At 48.0% G+C, this 986-nt stretch overlaps 1 non-coding gene across 1 annotated transcript; it reads right to left on the bottom strand.

The window, feature by feature from the left end:
* Window positions 1-376: 376 nt before the first annotated feature.
* Window positions 377-572, bottom strand: LOC144820528 (U2 spliceosomal RNA). Its single transcript, XR_013607825.1, has one exon. It is a non-coding gene; the product is annotated as a U2 spliceosomal RNA (small nuclear RNA).
* Between the last annotated feature and the right edge of the window lie 414 nt (window positions 573-986).

The raw sequence follows: 986 nt of genomic DNA, 5'->3' as shown, positions 1-986 counted from the left end.
CTGCGCAGGAACGCCTCCTAAAAGTGGCTGAGTGAAATCTATGAGATTTCACTCAGTCACTTTCTACGTCAATTCCTTACGCCTGCTTGAAGCAGGCGTAAGGGTGACGCACCATACATTGAATAGGTGGCCCCTGTGCATTGCAGGAGTCATGTCGCACTTGCGACATGACTCCTGCAATGCGCCGCCCGTGTGCCGAGAGATGCGTCATGCATCTTCACTTCCTTGCACCATGGTGCGCCGCATCATAAATGCGGCGCACCATGGGTGGCGGAGCAGTGGCGCACTGTGGCGCATGTTAACTGGCGCATCCCTGGGGATGCGCCAGTTAACATAAATCTGCCCCTATGTTCCTAGTGAACAAACAGGCACCAGCAGGCTGGTGCCCCTCCTCCGCCTTAATTTAAAGCGCATCGGGCCATTCTGAAAATTTGCATAAAGCAAATTTATTCGCCTCAAAGTCAAAGTCGTAGTAAAGTGCAAATCAAATTCCAACTGCGCCGAAACCGCGCTGTGAAAGTGATGAGAACAGATACTACACTTGATCTTCGCCAAAAGGCCGAGACATTCATTACACCTCGCAGTGTGATAATGACACCCAGCTTACCGTTCATAACAAGTTGTGTTGCGTCACCCAAAAGATACGATCGCGTAATAGTATTAGTGCGAGGCTGCAACTTGTCACGAACAACAATGGAGAGTGTGGTACAAAAACGTTCAACTTAATCCGAGTGCACAGGATTCATTAAAATGGTTATTTATGCCTCGAGGAGTGAAAGAGACATCAATGAGGGTTTGTATGCAGATATTGCTCAGAGGACTGTTGGAAGGCGGTGTTGCTCACAGACTTTGGACGCTGCTTTTTTTTTTTTTTTTTGCATATTTTATATAGCGCAAACTCGACCCGAAGGTAGTCGAGCGCTTTACATGAGCACCGTATTTACATTACACATTCAGGCACGGGGCAATAAGTCTCTGAGTGGTCT

This window comes from Lissotriton helveticus, chromosome 2_1, assembly GCF_964261635.1.
Source record: "Lissotriton helveticus chromosome 2_1, aLisHel1.1, whole genome shotgun sequence".
In the NCBI taxonomy this organism is placed as follows: Eukaryota; Metazoa; Chordata; class Amphibia; order Caudata; family Salamandridae; genus Lissotriton; species Lissotriton helveticus.
The sequence above is the reverse complement of the archived record's forward strand: the minus strand, read 5'-3'. Positions and strand labels throughout refer to the sequence as shown.